This window comes from Cupressus sempervirens, chromosome 11 (assembly GCF_028749045.1).
Source record: "Cupressus sempervirens isolate cs-2001-9-10 chromosome 11, ASM2874904v1, whole genome shotgun sequence".
Classification (NCBI taxonomy): domain Eukaryota; kingdom Viridiplantae; phylum Streptophyta; class Pinopsida; order Cupressales; family Cupressaceae; genus Cupressus; species Cupressus sempervirens.
This window is the reverse complement of record NC_143128.1, coordinates 108,231,215-108,249,809: the sequence shown is the minus strand read 5'-3', so window position 1 is coordinate 108,249,809 and position 18,595 is coordinate 108,231,215. Positions and strand designations below refer to the sequence as shown.

At 35.7% G+C, this 18,595-nt stretch overlaps 1 pseudogene; it reads left to right on the top strand.

Annotated features, from left to right (window-relative positions):
- The first annotated feature begins 300 nt into the window (after positions 1-300).
- On the top strand, positions 301-1,756 carry LOC149528446 (cuscuta receptor 1-like; annotated as a pseudogene).
- The last annotated feature ends 16,839 nt before the right edge of the window (positions 1,757-18,595 follow it).

Below are 18,595 nucleotides of genomic sequence, written 5' to 3'. Positions count from 1 at the left end.
ATTATTTTCTATCGCTGTTCATAGATAATGAATCCACTGACTACAGTATCTAGTTTGTTGTAGGATAGTGCTAGAATTAATTTCGAAATGTGCAATTGTGCACCCTTCAACATCACACCAAGTCAATTTTGACTATTTAATACTTTTAGTCTAAGAATCAAACCATAGTGTATAGTGTTTAAGCCATTCATAAAATTATTAATCGACGTTGATGCAACCACAGTGAATTCTCGGCAACGTTATCCTATAAATATGCCCCTCAAATTATAATACTTCGCCCTGTGCAACGTCGCTCATGCAATGGCTGTTGCTCGTTTTAAGTTTTCTTTATCAGTGCAGTCTTCTGTATTGTTTTCATAAAACCGTGTATTGCTCTGCTCAATTGTTCTACTGAAGAATCCCAAGCACTTCTTTCTTTTAAAGCAGCCTTGAATATCTCTGATGGAATTCTCAATTCATGGGTTAATCGAAGTCATTGTTGCTCAATGTGGGAAGGCATAACTTGCAATAATCTCACCAACCATGTAGAGCATAACTTGCGAGTGAATATGACTGGTTACCATGCAGCACAAAGCGTGGAGAGTAGAACTATATCTGGTAGTTTCTGCAACCTTACTTTTCTCAAATACCTAAATTTGAAGAGCGTTGGTGTAAGTGGTACAATTGCTTCCTGTCTGGGAAATCTCTCTCATCTTAAATAGTTTGAGAGGAGTAATCCCCACTGGGATTTGTCAGCTTAGGAATCTTCGCTCTAACCATTAACTGGAGTATTCCCATCATGTTTAAAAACTCTTCCCTTTCTTAAGTTTTTGGGTCGCAATTTTTCATCTCATAAGCACATCATGTTTAAAAACCCTTGAACAGCTGTATGCTCGCAATTTTTCATCTCATAAGCACATGACTTCTTCGCATCTAGCGTTGCCCTCTTCTGTAAAGATTCTCTGGCTCTCCTCGATTACCATTTCAGAGACCTTGTTGAAAACCTTGCCCAATTAAATTTTTTGGTTGTGTCGTATTGTGTGCTGAACATAAACCCAAGTTGGTTTCCCCAGTTCCAGTTAGGAGGAATATATATAGGCTCATGCAGTATTGGAGGTCGAATTCCCGAGTGGCTTTGCACTCAGTATTCATTGCAGAGATTGACATTGGCCGATGATAATCTTGTTGGAGAAATACCATCCTGTTTATGGGAGAACAGTACTCAGTTGCATTTGTTCAACCTTTCAGGAAACCATTTTCATGGCAGCCTTACAATCCCAGTTAGATCAACTAGTTGGATCACAGTATTAGATGTGTCTAGGAATGATTTAAGTGGGCCAATGCCATCTGCGAGGCCTCCAGATCTACAGTTCTTGATGGTCAATGACAACTCCCTAACCGACCATATTCCTCTGAGCTTGTGCAATTTGACTCACCTTGAACAGCTAGATCTGTCAAAAACACAATCTGAGTTGAAACATTCCTTCATGCTTTGTTAACTATAATGTTATTCAAGTGTTATATTTAGGGGATAACAGTTTCGAAGGGGCTATGCTCCTCCTCTTTAATTGTTAGAAACAATAGTTTAAGTGGATCCTTCCCTCAATCAATCTCTAGTTGTAAGAGATTACAAATACCTGATATTGGGCACAACAAATTTGGTGGAGATATTCCACCGTCGATCAGAAACCTTTCATCCCTTGAAGTGTTGATGGTGAAGGGCAATTGTTTCAGCAGTAGCATTCCTCCAAAGATTGTCCACGTAACATTTTTGTGAGAAATACAAATTAAATTTAACTCACAACTTAACCCTAAACCTAAAAACTTTGCTCGGCACTCACAATTGTCGAGTGTCAGTTTTGCTCAGCACATGAAGGTGCCGAGTGCCAATTTTACTCGGCACTTGATGGTGCGGAGTGGCAGGTTGCTCGGCACTTGAAGAAAAGTGCTCGGCACAGGAAGGTGTCAAGTGCCAGAAATTACTTGACACTTGAAGGTGCCGAGTGACAAGCAACAGGTGCTGAGTGAACTCGGCACAAAGAGGAACTCAGTAGCAATAGATGCCGAGTATGCTCGGCTCCAAAAGAAATGCTTGGCAACAATAGACGCCGAGTGAGCTCGGCTCCAACTGAGAAATTATAACTTAAGAGATTTCAACGTGAATGCATTCACCATTAAAACCAGAGAGCCAAAACTTTAAGCTTTCAAACAAATTTCTCAAATGCAACATACAAAGAAAGATCAATAGATTCAAGTATGCTTGCTTGCTTTCTATTCAACTGAGATTTAAATTATTACAAAATCTGGGAGCATTCGGCTTCAACCAGAAAAACTTATAATAACCCTAAACTGATTATGCTTCAAAAAACTTTAAACCTGCAACTCTAATAGTTGCATACAATGGTGCTTGGAGCAATCACTGCTTCAACACGAAAAATCCAAACAAAAAACTTACAGAGTGAACAAGGAACCACGTGCAACTGTAGGCACAAACTTCTTTGCTTCTTCCTTCTTTTCTCAGCTCTGCAACTTCTCTCTGATCTGCTTGATTTCACTTAATGAATGAATGAATGTAGAAACATTCCTTTTGTCATATTCTTCCTTTCCCTCTCAAGGTTCAAATTTCAAACTCTCACCTACCAAAAATGACTGCCTATCATTCATGGATGCCTGCAGTGACTTGACAGGGTAGATGGGCATGGGGCTCAAGGACAACTTGCAGGCATTGATGTTTAATTTCCAACACTCCCCCTTTGTCCCGAGCCAAACGAACAAGGATCACAACTGATCCAAATCAACTACACCAAGACACTCTCTTAGGTGTACAAAAGATCCAATGCCTAATGGCTTTGTGAAAATGTTTGCTAGCTGCTGCTCAGACTTGCATAAATTTATTTTGATATCCCCATTCTCCACCAACTCTATGATGAAGTGATATCTAATCTCAATATACTTGGTTCTCCCACGGAAGACTGGATTCCTGGACAATGCAATTGATGAGATGTTGTCACAATAAATTGTGCTTCCATCCTCTTTCCTTTCATTCAAATCTGTCAAGATCCTTCTTAGCCAAATTGCTTGACATGCTGCTGCATTTGCTATAATGTATTCAGCCTCTACTGTAGATTGAGCAACAATAGGTTGCTTCTTGGATGCCCATGAAATTGCACCTGATCTCATATGAAACATGTATCCAAAAGTGCTCTTCCTATCATCTAAACTTCTAGCCCAATCACTATCAGTGTAACCAACCAACTTGAAATCATTTGATGCAGTATACAAAATCCCAAATCCCTTAGTATCTTTAACATACCTTAGGATCCTCTTACCCGCTTGCCAATGGAAATCCTTTGGTGTTTCCATAAATCTGGAAATCAGACTTACTACATGCATTAGGTTTGGCCAAGTTGCAGTCAAATACATTAGACTTCCAACCATACTCTTGTATAGTGTTGGATCCACTCTCTTGCTAGAGTCTTCCTTGCTCAACTTCAGACCTACTGCTATTGGTGTGGGGGCTACCTTACTATTCTGCATATTAAATCTCTCCAACATCTGCCTTGCATACTTTTCTTGAGAGATGAAGATGCCATCATGCATTTGTTTTACTTCTATGCCTAGAAAGTATTTCAAGAGACCTAGGTCTGTGATTTCAAATTCACTTTTCATGGCCTCTTTAAACTCACCAATTAGAGCTTTATCATTTCTAGTAAAAATTAAGTCATCTACATACAAGACAACAATCAATACATTACCATCTGTTGCCTTGATGTAAAGAGTAGGCTCACCATTTCTTTTGCTAAAGCTATTGTTCATCAAATATGAGTCAATCCTACTGTACCATGCCCATGGAGCTTGCTTGAGCTCTCTATATACTTTATTCTCTTCACCTACAACTTCATAACCAGGTGGCTACTCCACATACACTTCTTCTTTCAATACACCATTTAGGAAGGCGGACTTCACATCCATTTGAAATACCTTCCATTTATGCTGAGCTGCAATTGCTATGACAGTGCGCACGGTTTCCATTCTTGCAACCAGGGCATAGGTCTCATCATAATCTCTTCCATACTACTATTTGTAGCCCTTGACTACCAACCTTCCCTTATGCCTATCAATCTTTCCTTCCGCATTGCATTTGGTCTTATAGACCCATTTCACTCCAATGACTTGCTTCTTGGGAGGCAATTCAGTTAGCTCCCATGTCTCATTCCTTTCTATGGCATCTATTTCCTCATCCATGGCATTGCATCATTTCTTCTCCTTGATAGCTTCCTCAAAATATATTGGATCACTATGAGATAATAATGCAAAATTAAAGCTCTCATCATAATCTTCATACCTTACATCTTGGTATATCTCCTTAAGACTCTTGGTCTTTCTTGGTAATAGGGAGGAGAGTGTAGGATTAGAATCTTCACTACTGTTGTTTTGCCAACTAGCTCGGCCTTCACTGGTACTCGGCACTGACACTTGATCATGCCTAGAGGAGCTCGGCAATGTCTAGATCTGCTTGCCTTTTTTTCTATTTGCTCCTTCTTCTTGTTGTTCATCAGCATCTTCTTCACTCATAATTGACACTTTACTTGAAGTGCTTGGTGACTCATTAATTTGTCCATGCCAAGACTGATTTTCAAGAAATTCCACATCTCTTGAAAGCATCATCTTGTTGTTCAATGGGTCATACAATCTGTATGCCTTTGATTCTGGGATGTACCTTGTGAAAATGCATTTCACACCTTTGTCATCAAATTTTTGCCTTTTCTCTTTAGGCACATGTGCATATGCAACACATCCAAACACCCTTAAGTGTTCAATTATCCATCTTATTCATGACCAAGCTTCCATTGGAATTCTGTCATGGACTACCTTTGTAGGACACCTATTAATTAGGTAAACTACTATTGCCACAGCCTCTCCCCAAAATTTAGTCGGGAGACCTTTCTCTTTCATCATGCTCCTTTCCATTTCAACAATGGTCCTATTCTTTCTTTCAGCCGCTCCATTCTACTGTGGTGTATAGCTGGCTGTGAGCTCTTTCTTAGTGCCATGTTTCTTGCAAAATTTTACAAAAAAATTAGAGATATATTCCCCTCCTCTATCTGATCTAAGGAACTTGATGTAGTGTCCACATTCTCTTTCAGCCTGGGCCTTAAATTCTACAAATTTATTAAATGCTTCAGATTTATTCTTTAAGAAATACACCCATGTCCTATGACTGAAATCATCAATGAATGTCATGAAATAAGTACTCCCCCCAATGGAAGTAACTTGCATAGGACCGACTAGGTCAGTATGCACTAATTCTAATGGATATCTAGCCCTCCTAAAATTTTCAAAATTAAAAAGAAGCCTATGTTCCTTACCCAAAATACAAGCCTCACACTTGTCACATGAATTTCCTATTCATGGAAAACCTTCTACCATTGTTTTATTTGATAATAAATTTAAACCAGCATAGCCAAGATGACCATACTTGAGAGGCCACAATCGTGAAGGGTCTTCAATCACACTCCTTAGAGCTGATTGTGTATGAGGTGTAGCACAAACTTGAGATGAGAAACATGTCTCTATCCTCAAGGGAAACATTCTGTTCTTTGTCATTTGAACTGCTACAAGTAGGTTCTTGCTCTCACCTTTTTCTTGGATGACACACATGTCATTCTCCATCAGCACTTTGTATCCATTTTGAATGAGCTAGCCAATGCTCATCAAATTGTGCTTCATACCAGGGGCGAAATACACATTTTGTATCTCCCTTTACTCACCTTTCTTGGTGCGAACCATAATAGATCCTTTGCCCACAACTGGTAGGGTTCCATTGTTACCCATCTTAATTTCTGATTTGAAACTCTTGTCAATGAATGAAAAAAAGGTTTCATTACCATTCATGTGGTTGCTACATCCACTATTGAGGTACCAAACCTCGGGACTTCCTTCTTCACCAACATTACACATGATGAAGGTAGCAGCATTGGGTCCACTTCCCATCTTCACATCAGCCACATTTGCTTGTCCTGACTGATCATTCTACTTCTTCCAGCATTCATTTGCATAATTCCAATGTTTATGACAGTAGTAGCATTCTACATTACTCTTATTTGAGTTGTAGTTTTTCTTACCTCCTCTTGAAGTATTTTGTGAGCTACTTGCTCCATCTGCTCTTCTTGAGCTTTCTACTATAGCATTTCTTTGTCCTCCATTACCTCGGCCTCTACCTCTGGAGTTTCTACCTAAGCCATTTCTTCCTCTCCCCCTTCCTCTTGGATTTGATTGAGCCTTGAATGCTTGCTCTTGGGAAGTAGAAGAAGTAGATCTATTGATCCTATACTCATGAGTTTGAAGAGAACCCATCAAATCATCCATTGTCAAAACAATGAGGTCTTTTGCCTCTTCTATAGTCATGACCAAATGGTCATATTTATGAGGTAAACTCCTCAATATCTTTTCCACTATCCTCTACTCTTGATAGTCTTATCCATTTGACTTCAATTGATTAATCACATTGGAGGTTCTTGAACTGAAGTCTACAACTGATTCATTTTCCTTCATCTGAAGGTTCTCAAACTCCCTCCTTATATTCTATAGCTTTATAGTACGGGCTTTATCAATCACCATGAAGTTTGTCTCAAGGATATCCCATGCTTCCTTTTCATAATTTGTTGCTACAATCTTTGGGAATATAGTCTCTGTCATTGCTACTTCAATCAAACTTAATGTATTTGCATCTTTCCTCCTTGACTCTTTCAAATGAGTCTTCTGTGCATTTGTAAGAACAACATACTGAGTTGGATCAATCACATCATTGAATCCATTGACCACAAACTCTCACAAATCATTTACCACCATAATGGTCTTCATCTTCTTTTCAAATGTATCATAATCCTGTCCATTAAATGATGGTGGTTGCTGCCATATCTTTCCTGCATCTCCTGCCATGTCAAATATCTCAAGAAAAAAAATGCCCTAACTCACTGTGGATGTGGGGCCTCAAAGCTCTAATACCATGTGAAAAATAAAAATTAAATTTAACTCACAACTTAACCCTAAACCTAAAAAAATTTGCTCGGCACTCACAATTGCCAAGTGCCAGTTTTGCTCGGCAATTAAAAGTTGCTTGGCACATGAAGGTGTTGAGTGCTAGTTTTACTCGGCACTTGATGGTGCCGAGTGGTAGGTTGCTCGGCACTTGAAGAAAAGTGCTTGGCACAGGTAGGTGGCGAGTGCCAAAAATTACTCGACACTTGAAGGTGCCGAGTGACAGGCAACAGGTGCTGAGTGAACTCGGCACAAAGAGGAGCTCGGTAGCAATAGATTTCGAGTATGCTTAGCTCCAAAAGAAATGCTCGGCAACAATAGATGCTGAGTGAGCTCGGCTCCAACTAAGAAATTATAACTTAAGATATTTCAACGTGAATGCATTCACCATTAAAACCAGAGAGCCAAAACTTTAAGCTTTCAAACAAATTTCTCAAATGCAACATACAAAGAAAGATCAATAGATTAAAGTATGCTTGCTTGCTTTCTATTCAACTAAGATTTAAACTATTACAAAATCTGGCAGCATTCAGGTTCAACCAGAAAAACCTAAAATAACCCTAAACTAATTATGCTTCAAAAAACTTTAAAACTGCAACTCTAATGGCTGCATACAATGGTGCTTGGAGCAATCACTGCTTCGACAGGACAAATCTAAACAACAAACTTACAGAGTGAACAAGGAACCACGTGCAACTACAGGCAAAAACTTCCTTCCTTCATCCTTCTCTACTCAGCTCTGTAACTTCTCTCTGATCTACTTGATCTCACTTAATGAATGAATGAATGTAGAAACATTCCTTTTGTCATATTCTTCCTTTCCCTCTCAACGTTCAAATTTCAAACTCTCACCTACCAAAAATGAATGCCTTCCATTCATGGATGCCTGCAGTGACCTGATAGGGTAGATGGGCATGGGGCTCGAGGACAACCTGCATGCATTGACAATTAATTTCCAACACATCTCTATGGGCAATGGCAGTACAACAAGAAGAAGGCCATGTGTTATCTATTCTGTTGAACCCTTTGTGTCCAATTGTAAAAGACAAACATCAAAGTCTCATGATGAATTATATATGACTGTGAAAGGCTTAAATTTGCACTATTTATATATTTTGTGAATCCGTATTTGGAAGGATGCCCACTTTCGAAGAATTATTCTTGGCCTAAATTTGCTCCTCCACATTCTCCTACAGGTGATATTCAAGATACAAATGAAGATTATATAGAGGAGATGCCATGGTTTGAGATGGGACTGGGATTGTCAAATGTAGTGGGATTTTTTGGGTGTATAAAACAAATGGAGTAAGAGATACTTCAAGCAGGTTGACAAGATATTATGAAGTCTCTTTTACAAATAGATCGAGCAAAACTATGTCCAGAGTGTCAGTGTTTTTTTAGTAATCTATTGTAGATGGGCATCCTAATCTTGAGCTTTTTCAAGCTCATTATAGTTTGATCTATCCAAAGTGTCCTTTTAATGTTTTAGGTGTAAATATATAAATAAAATTTAGTTATTTTGTTAGATTGTAGTTTAGTGTTAGTTTTGTTAATGTTTTATTGAAAATATGTTGGTATTGTTTAGGTTATAGACATCCAAATGGTAATAAGTTTAAAAATATGTTGTTCTTATATTATATTATTATGTTGGCTTAAATTTAGAATCAAATTTGGTCTTGTTTTGAAATAAGATAATTATATAAAAAATCAAAGTATCGTGTAGAAATATTTATTACTTCACTTATTTTATTTTTATTAATATAAGAATATAAATATTTATAAAAATTATAATTTTAAAAAATTGTTTAAAACCTTTGTCAAATGAAATATTATACTAAATAGAGTAAGTGTCATTTATTTTGTTAATCTTAATATGATAATGAAATATTTACTATGTTGCATCATTTTAAATTATTTCAATTTTTTTTTAATATTTTGTAATTATCTAATTAATTTGAAGTTTAATGAAATCAATAATGAAAATAATACTAACACTAGAGTTATCCATTCGAGACAATTACATCAATGTTTTCAAATAATAATTAGTGAAATCTAGTGTACTATTGATATCAATCTATGAAATAAAAAATGATATTGTAAGTATTATAAAATCAAGACATTTGTGACATATATTTCTTTATTGTTGATGCTCCCATTCAATAGTAGAAAATAGTGATTAAAAATATTTACATGTGACTACTAATATTAATAATTATTTTTAAAAATTTAGAAATTAATTTATATTAGACAATCACAAAAGTTATTCAATTATTGAACATAATTTTTCTACTCAGATGTCATTAAATTATGTGTCATTCTATTTTGTTAAAATATGAAGGCCTATAAGTACGTATAGAATTTATTTTTATTTCTATTATTCCTAATTACGAGGTTGGTGGGATTTATTTTTTCAAGTCTTCTACATCAATATGATTGGCTTCAAAATAATAATTATCCATATGTTTTTTACTTAGATGGCAGGGAGAATGGGTTTAACCTAGATACAAAAGTCACATAACAATATAAAAATGGAGAGCATAACTTCATGACATTACAACTAGAAGAAAGAACCACCACCTTAAAATAATAATAAATAATCTGAATATTAGTTTTACCAATAAGTAATTTAAACATATTTCTATTATCAGCGCTATCAACAAGGAGTTTAACGATATTGATATGTAACCTCTTCTATCATAGAAAAGGAGAATATTTTCTGATAGTAAAAACCATAAAAGCTCATTATAACATCGAAGAATCTATCCCTAAACAAGATAAAAAGAAGAGGAAACAAGATTTTCATATTCAAGAAAAATAGGAAAATCATTTATCATTAGCAAAAACCACTCCATTCATGGTGAGGAATTTAATTTCTTTCTACCTTTCATCAGTCTCATCCTCAAGCACCTTATCATTATCTATTTCATGTTCTATTTCTTATTTTGAGAATTCTACTCAAGTCTTCTACTTCCTATACACATTCCAAGAATGTTCTTAAACATAATTCTCTCCATAATATAGCATAGGTAAGTGAAATTTGTGTTGAACTTGTCAGGAATAATATTTTGGTGTAGGAGCACCCCTAGGATGAGCTCAATCCTAGTGCACATTTTGGCTTGTACAATCAAGAGTGTGTCAAGATTGTAATAAGGGATAATTAATAATCCAAATGTGTATTTTAAGGTTTTTAGTTGTTGGCCAAGTCTTATAAAATGTTGTCATGTAAAGGGAAGAAATTGTCAAGTTGCCCAAAGTCGATCAAAAAGTCAAAATATTGGCCAAAGTTCCAAAATAGTTAAAATTGGGTCTAAGAAGTCTTAACATTTTATTGGTCTTGAATTTACATAAAAAATAAGGCAACGTGGACACAAAATGTAGTAGAGTCTTCAAGTTTGCAAAGTATTATGATATTGTCAAAATTGCATTTGAGCAACCTTTTATGCAAAGTTCTATAGTTGGGAAAAGATAGGTGAAATAATCTATGCTTTACCTAGAGTTGGTTGAAACAAGTCAAGATAGAATATTTCATCCTTTCCCAAGGCTATTCTAAGGCTGGATGGAAAAAAGATTGAAAAGCTAATGAATAAAAGATCAAATTACAACTACAAACAACTTTGCAAGCATTACATCTATGCAAATATGGATTGATATTGAGCTTATTATGTTTGGATTATCTATATTTATTTTACATCTATCTTTCTACATATATTTAATGGTTTTTATTAATATTTGATAGGTAAAAACAATTTTGTTTTCTCACTACCAGTTCTTGGCCACAACTAGAAAGTCTTGAGTAAAATTGTATTTATTTCCACTTGCCATCATTAAATTTGTATGGCTCTTTGGGAAATGTAAAAATGCAAGTTGTACACTATATCACCAAAGGTTGGAGGTCAAAAGAGGTTCTTTTTCTATTTTTTCTTGTAATCCCTAAGCGAGTTGCTGAGAAACTCAACTAGCTTGTACAGTTAAAGAGCATTTGAAATATTGTAGGGGTAGGCACCAAGATGCATGTTAGCTATTGGAGTTAAAAGAAGGATTCCTTGTGATGCTCACATATCAATATCAAGGATATTACAATCCATTTCAGTTTTTCTTTTTCCTTGAAAACTAAGTTACTAATAGAGTTCCTAAGTCCTAAAATCCTCATAAATCCTCATTTATTAGTATTGTATTGAATGTGAAGATTTAATTGGATACCACAAAAATAGTACAAGTCTCCCAAAAGGTTATCAGGATCCTAAGTTAGTTTGGTGGGTCCTTAAGAGTCTTTGTGATAAAAATTCCAAAAACTTTAAAGGGAGGCCTTATAGAGGGCTAGTAGGGCTACAAGGAGATACAAAGAAAACTAGGAGATCAATAAACCAAGTAAGGTAAGAAATGGGTCAAACAACTCAATCAATAAAAAATAAGACTAATCATGAAACTGCCACACCCCTATAAGTTAATTCAAGTTATTATGGAGGCATAGTAGTTTGGAGCCTTGGTGAACAATAGTCATTGGTGAAGACAAGACAACTAGCATAAGAAGCCTTGTTTGAGGAACTTGTGAGTGGTGTTTGAATAAACCCAAGATAAGGATTGGAGGTATTTCTCAGGTTTGAGTGAATCCTAGATAAATTGGGGGAGTTGGAGAAATATTGAAGATAAAATTGGACTTTGCTGTCAAATTGATATTAGAAAATGTCAAACTTGAGAAAAGTAGAAGTGCATGTCTAATTAAGAATCCATTGGTGAGTCCATGATGATGACTAATATTGAATTAATGTATGTATTCTCCTTCTGAACCACTCTAAGAGGATAAAAATTCTATGTAGTCTCTGTTAAGGGACATTTAATTAGAAATCAATTCTATCAGTCAACTTATGGTTATTAACACAAATCCTTTTAATAGAGTCACCAGAAGATGATGAACCCTTTGTTGATATTAAGGTCAATTTGTCTATTAGTGACTCACACTTAGTCAATTGGCTATGTTGCTACTAAGCTCTATAGTTACAACTGATCTTAACTTTTAGTTTGTAGTGTTAACCAAGTGATCTAGTTGCTCTCTAGCCACTGGTTAATCCTAATAGGTGCATCAGTCAAATCCTTTAACAAGGTAGACTTAATAGTCTTTGCTAAATCTCTTAATCAAAAGCATACTTCATTGTATTTTTTGTATATCCTTTGGCAAGGTGGACTTCACAATCCTTATTGCTCCTAACAGGGTAGATCGTCTAAAGTGATCAATTGTAATCTTTAATAGGCCAACTTTATACTATAGTAATAAATTTTATGGGTATCATCCCCACCCCAATTTTACTTTCTATTTGGAAGGTTTCTAGGTTACCATATCTTGTGTTCAATTGCTATGAATATTTATTTTCTTTTATTCTTTCATTCATGCAATTAAATCAAAATATTATATGCATGATTAATTGGTGAAATAAGATTAAGTTTTATTGGTTCCTGGTTCACCCCTCCCCTCTCAATATCCCTGCCTACATCATATTTCAAACAATTGGTATTAGAGAACTGTGGTTCTCAGAAAAGAAGTTTAATAGATTGAGCAAAGATTAGAGGCAATAGAGGTATATAGGCTAGATAAGGCTATTGATAATGAAAAATTGGATCTTGAATTGGAAATTGTGCAACTAAAGAAAGAAAAAGAGAAACTATCTCAATCATTGAAAAGAAGGAAAGATCTTGTAGTAGAAATGAATGACAATATATACATAAAGAAAGAATTGAAGATATTTATCTAGAAAGAAATTTAGATGAAATTGCTGAAGCAATGAAAGACTTATTAGAAACAAATTTAAATCTTCAAGAAGAAGTTAGAAAACTAAAAAGAGAACAAGAAATCCAATTACTAAGATTATGTGAAGTCATAGACAAATAAAAATCAAGCTAAAGGAGAGATAGAGGAAAAGAACCATGAAATTTAACATCTATCCCTTCGTCAAGCAAACTTAATTGATCAACTCACAAATGCAAATAAAGAGCTTATGAATCTAAGGTCAAAAAATGAAAGACTATAGAATGATCTAAACACTAAAAATAAAACAAATTAAAGGATGATGAAATCTCAAGAAAACATGAAGCAATTGAATGAGAAAAAATAGTATAGACACAAAAGAAAAGCAAGATTAGGTAATACAGAAGAAGGCAAATCATCTCGACAAGGAACTCAAAAGAATCAAAGACATACTTGCAATCATTATCATAAGATAGATCATACATAAAACAAATGTTGGAGTAATGGTAAAGAAAATTTCAATAGAAAATACTACAAATCCAATAAGCATGGTGATCCAGGAGCATCCTGGGTGTAAGAGAAATCTTGCATCACCCAAAAATATTTTATTTTCAGTATTTTTCTATTTTAATAAGGACTAGTAGACATGGTGGTTACTATTTATGGGAACTTTCTATTATTAGTAAGTTTTTCATAAGAGCTCAGAATGTTCTCATTTTCTATAGGAAGGTTCATTTTAGAGCTGTAAGTCTCCCATAAAATCTCATTGCTCAAGCATAAGTATTAGAGAAATTATTGCAGATTTTTGGTGGAAAATTTTGCAAAAAATCCTTTAGACTCACTATTGAAGGTGTTAGAGTGCCCAGATGAGGTCTAATAACTTGAGAAAAGGATGCTAGCACCATTCCGAGGCTATAGCTCAAGAGCTGGCATTTCCAAAAAGTGGTTATAATAGAAAATCAAAGCAATGATTTGAGAGTTATGGCCTTCCGAAGTTGATCTACCAAAATTTCTAAAATAATTTGTCAATGGCATAATTAGCCAACTCTATATGTATTTTTAGGGTCTGTCGGCCCTAGGTATTAAGTTTGAGCTTCTAGAACCTTCCTAGGTGGCATAAAATTTTCTATTTAAGAAAGGTTGAAACATTGTCTAGCAAAACTTTGGGTGATAGTTCATAGCTTGTCTTGTAGATTATTGTAATGAAGGCACCCATGTGGGTTTGCATAATGTGTTTGTGAATTCTATAATTCTGCACTTGTGGTGCAAATAAAAAGTTCATATTTTGTTCTCACATTTGCTATTGTTTCTTTGTTTTCTATTATGGTTAATGGTATTAAGGGTAGCACTCTTCATCAAGTGGTATCAAAGCTATAGTTCTTGAGTGTGTGGATAGATCGCCGACTATGAGGTAGTTTGCACTAGGACAATGGTTTGGGCTAAGTGAGTAGATAGATCACTAATTGTGAGGCAGTTTGCACTAGAGTTTTAGCAAAAGCATGAAAATGCCTCCACAAAGAGAGCATGATAAAAGAGCTATGGGTGTTGCACTTTAGAGTTTATGAGCCATCCAAAGACAAATGCAAGCATTGGAAGAAAAAATGCATAGAGGAATGAATCTTCCCATAAGAGATGAAAGCAAGGATGAGGATGAAGTAGAAGAAAATGTTAAAGTAGAGGCAGTTCTAAATCTAAAGGAAGAGAGGCTTTTTAGGGTCATCTCCAAGAGTGGAAAAAGACCTAAGTTTGAGGTTCCCACATTTTTGAGAAATATTGAGCTAATCAGTTGGATCAAAAAACTAGAGAAGTACTTTGAGTATGAAGATATTGAGGATCTAGATAGGGTCAAATTTGTGAAGGAAAAACTAAAGGGTCATGCAAAGATCCAGTGGTAGGAGGTTCAATAGGAGTGAAATAGGAATGGAAAGGATAAAATCACTAGATGGGATCGAATGATAGCTAAACTAAAGTGATAATTTATTCTCGTGGATTATGAGCTTGATTTGTTGAAGAAGATGCAAGGGATTAAGCAAGCAAGAAAATTTGTTCAAGAGTATACAAAAGAGTTTTACCAAGTTTTCATTAGAACTAACCATGTAGAAGTTGATAAGGAGAAAGTCACTCATTATCTTAATGGGTTACGACCAAGCATTCAATATGAGGGAGTCTTGTTCAAGTGACTCGTATTGAGGAGGCATACTAGTTTTCCATAAGGGTTGAGGAGAAACTAAGAAAGATGTTCGATAACAAGAATAATGGAAGAGGTCATGGTGGAAGATCTAGCAAACAATCTTATGGAGGTCGTAATGATGATCACAAGAACAAGGATGAGGTTGGAAGTAGCAATAAGAATGAGAGGGGAAATAATTTCAATCATTTCCATGATCAAAATAATAGATGTTAGATAGGAAGAGGCAGAGGACAAGGACCGAGAAGAGGATGCTTCAGTGGGGAATTTTTTCACTCTAGAGAAGAAGGGCATAGAGCATTTAAATGTATCCAACACCAAGGAAGGATAGATCAAAGAACAAAAGGCCAGGCCAGATTTGCACATGTTGATGAAGATGCCAAATCATCACATTCTAGAGATACTAAAAGAGGAGAAGTCCTAGTTAATAGAAGAGTCCTATTGAGTGATGAGAATGAACTTAATCAAAGAAGGAGCTTGTTTCACACAAGGTGTAGATTTGAAGATGGGATGTGATCATTGATGGCGGAAGTACTGGCAATTCGGTGTTAGAAATGATGGTCACTAAGTTGAAGCTAAAGAGGCAGAAACACCCATGTCCATATTGTATTGTTTGGGTGCAAGATGACAACAAGGTCATGGTCAATGAGCAATTCTCAGTGAAGTTAAAGATTGGAAGCTACCAAGATGATGTACTATGTGATATCATACCTATGGACATATGTCATATGTTGTTAGGTAGGTCATGGTAATTTGATAGGTATATTGTGCATGATGGGCAAGCAAATGCCTACACTCTAACCAAAGATTAAGTGAAACATAAGTTGAAGTTGTTGAAGGATAAAGAAGAAAATGTATGTAGTGCTGCCAAAATATGTTTTGTTGATGGAAAAGAGTTTCTTAAAGGTATGAAGCATGAGAATATGTGTTTTTCTATAATTCCTAAAGATAGTAAAGAAGAAGTAAAGGAGGTACTTGCAGAAGTGGGAGATATGTTGGGAGATTTTTTTGATATTGTGTCAGATAATGTACCAAATGGATTGCCCCCAATGATGAAGATCAATCACCAGATGGATTTGGTTCTAGATGCTAGTTTTCCAAACAAGACAACAAATAGAATGACACAAATAGAAAGTGAAGAGTTGAACATGAAAGTTCATGAGTTGTTGCAAAAGGAGTTGATTGAGAGAGTTTGAGTCTATGTGTTGTACCAAAAATATTAGTACCAAAGAAGATTGTAGAATGGAGGCTATGCACAAATTCTTGTGCTATTAGTAAGGTCACAATCAAGTATAGATTTCTGTAAGAATTTTTCTAAGGACGAAATTCATCCAGGAACTAAGAACTAAAACACAAGCACACCTGTAGACCAAAAATGGATATGATCAATTACTTAGAGTATGTCTGAATACATTGCTCTATTTAATATGTGATATACAAACACACTAGGAGTGCATGTATATAAAGGCCTCTCAAGAAGCACCTAGAATATCTCTAGAAACAACTAGGAGATAAGATAAGCTTGACAACTAAGCACACACCTTATCCAATAGTCTAGATGAGTGGATAAGATTAGAAGGTTGTAGATACCACGTGCTTAATTAGTGTGTTAAATCATGTGTTGTAGACAACATGTGCATAAAAGAGGTGTTGACCCCTGTGTTGCCAACATGACAACTCACAAGAGCACACAAACTCCTAGGTGACTAATAAATAAATAATAAAAATATACATTAACCTAAGTAAACTTAAGTAAGTGTAAATAGCAAATACTTATTTACACCAACACTCCCCCTTAAGTGCAACTTAGGGGAATGCACTTAAGTTCACAAGAACTAGAATGAAATGCATGATGGGTCCCGGCTACTAGGCCATTTTAGGTACCCATGTACATAATGAAAATGAAAATCTCCCATAAAGCAGGGAAAAAGGAAAAACCTCATGGGAAAAACCCTCCGAGATGAAAGAGGATGCATGGATGAATGGAGTAATCAAGACCCCCCCATTACAACATACATCTAGTATATACAAGAGAAAAATGGAGAAGGACAAAACTATCTAAGAGGAAAAAGTCCCCCCCAAAAAGGAGAAGAAGGAGATGAGGTAGTCCCTCCCCTTTAAAAGTAGTGTGCTGATCAGTGAGTAATGCTCCAATGTAGAAGCTGATCCATGACCATAGAATGATGTTCCTCCCCTTTGGAAGAAAAAAATGCAAGGGTACCTATGAGATGCATCCCCTATATGGAGAAGGAATATCTATGATGACCAGTGTTGTTGCAACCTGTCCAAGTGTCCTTATGTCAGTATTGATGACGGCTTCCTCCAAAGCTATTGAAGAGAAGTATAGATCAAATAAGGAGTGATGTAGAACCTATTTCAGGAAACCAATAGTCTTCTCAAATGTGAAAGATATCTCTTGCAGATGCTGTAAATGAGAATCCACAATCACGCCAATCTTGAAAGATTGATCATGTAGAGAATGGACTTGAGGGTAAGAGTGGGCCCTCACAAAAATTGTAGAAGAATCCTTAGAAAAGAGAAGTGATAGATCATCATAAAATTCTTCCATGTCTACTGTGTGTGACTCCAAGAACAGAGCTGAAATATCTAGCAAGAAATTATCACCTAGAAGACCATGTGTACCCTACAGTGCTAAAGTACATGAATCTATCACTACGGTAAAGGATGAAGTATCCACCTCAAAAAGAAGATGAATTTCATCAAGAATGCCTCCCACATCTTCAATCTAAGACTCCATGAATAGGCCTACAAGCGCAGGAAGGAAGTCTTCGCATGAAGGTAATGTAGGAAGACATAAATGGTCCTGCTGCACTGAATCTAAAGCATCTATGGCTGGAATAGGATCAGTACAAGCAATAGGAGTTGGAGGTGTGATCTCATCTAAAGAGAATCCAACAAAAATTGGAGGTAAGATGGCTTCTAGAAATGGAGGAATGTATAGATATCCATACTTCTTCCAAAGATACATCCAATAATCATGTGGTGGCCATATCTTGACAATCAACTTATGATGATCAAAATGAGAGAGACTATTAAGAATGATTACTATCAATCTACCTTGAGGTTCTAGACATTTATCAGTGATCAAGTCATTGGAACATAAATAAGGAAATACTTCTTTATGCTCTCTTCTAAGATGATCAAGAAGTGTATCACACCATGTGTAATAGTTGCACTTTGTCAACTTGGGTCTAATGCGATACCGACAAGTGGGATAATACTCCTCTTCCATGATGGACTAATTAATGAAGCCTCCAAGAAATGGAAAGAGAAATCAAAGAACCCCCCCCCAATGTGTGATTTAGGCACTTGATAGCCACTTCCCAATTTAGGGCCTATTTCTGAAAGTAGTATTTCTATCTATAGAACCTATAATATGATTGCAGATCTAGAAAGTAGGAAAAAAAAAATTGCACTTTGAAAAAAAATAGAACCTAATTTGGAGTTTAGATGAGCTCGTACTAAGCATTTTAAGTGGCAACATTTGAGATTTTGGAGTTGCAGAAAAATTTAGAAACAAAGATCTCAAACCACCTACACCAATGTGTAGATCACAAAATTATATCCCAAAACAAAAAAAAATTCTCACAAAAAGGAGTCCAAATGAGGGAGATATCATTGTTTGA